The following is a 1,298-nucleotide window of genomic DNA, read 5'->3' as shown; positions in this document are numbered from 1 at the left end:
TAAACTATTTTTGAATAATTACTAAAATGATATATATTTATATTGCATCTTCATATATGATTAATAAAATTCAATATGTCTCCGTCTCGAAGAGTAATTAGGACTAATTCAGTCACGTTTTTATGTTCTAATTAATTTCTATTTTTGATTATTCTTAAAGAAAAAGATTTTTCTTTTTACCAAACATACAAATCTTAGTCTTAGATTTTTGCTAGCCATTTTCTTCTTTTTGATTATATCCTAAATTTTATCATGAATTTATTGATTTTATATGAAGTATTACTTACTCCTTTCTTTTTAGTCATGGATTGAAGGTTTGTTTTTATTTTAGAAAAAGACATGGATACCATAACCGACATAATAACTTCTGTACGAAATGCTGACATGAATGAAAGAGAAACAATTATAATACCAGCTACTAATATTACTAAAAATATTGCTAAAATACTTTTACGGGAGGGTTTATTGCTGTAATTATAAATAATATGACTAAAATAAGATTATTGTAAATTAAATAATACAAATACCTATATTATAATTTTTTTAAATGGACAAATATGAAAAAATCAATTTGAAAATATCATCAATTATTTTTTAATCCTACTTATTATTCGTAGTTTATTCTATTTTAAAAATTTTCTTACGGGGTATCTATATCGGCCAAATCAATATAATAAAAATTACGTTTAATTTTTTTTTGTTGAATTTGACAAATTCAAATGAATAACATAAATTAATATGTCAAGATTAAAAAAAAATTTAATATATTTTAAAATTTTTAAAAATTTAAATATCTACCAACTAAAAAATTACGAATTTATTTATTTATTTTTTATTTTTTTTTATATTGGACTCCTCCAAACAAAAATTCTAATTTCGCTCTTTATTGACACGAGTTACTACACTAGATCATGTCAAATTCGAGAAAATATTCAGTTTAGTTTTGAAGTTATATTCGAGTCTCAATTTAATTTTTAAAATTTTAATTGTTTTAATTTAGTTTCTAAGACCATCTCCAGTAGGGAACTCATCCCAGTTCCTGTTTATGTCCCACCTGTCATAAAAAGTAACTCCACATCAGCTTTTGCGTTATAAATAATAAATAGGAACTCAAAGCATCTCTCTCTTCTCCATTAGGAGGAACTAACTTTAGTCCCTATTGTGATCCCACTTAATTAATTAATTAAAATACTTAAAATTAATTTTTTTAATTAAATTGTTTAGCCAAAACGAAACTAAATCAAGTGTCAAGTGTAACTCCAACGACGAAATTGAGTATTTTCTCGTCAAATTCGTAT

The sequence above is a fragment of the Arachis ipaensis genome, chromosome B04 (genome assembly GCF_000816755.2).
Source record: "Arachis ipaensis cultivar K30076 chromosome B04, Araip1.1, whole genome shotgun sequence".
Taxonomy (NCBI): domain Eukaryota; kingdom Viridiplantae; phylum Streptophyta; class Magnoliopsida; order Fabales; family Fabaceae; genus Arachis; species Arachis ipaensis.
This window is presented reverse-complemented; position numbering follows the sequence as displayed.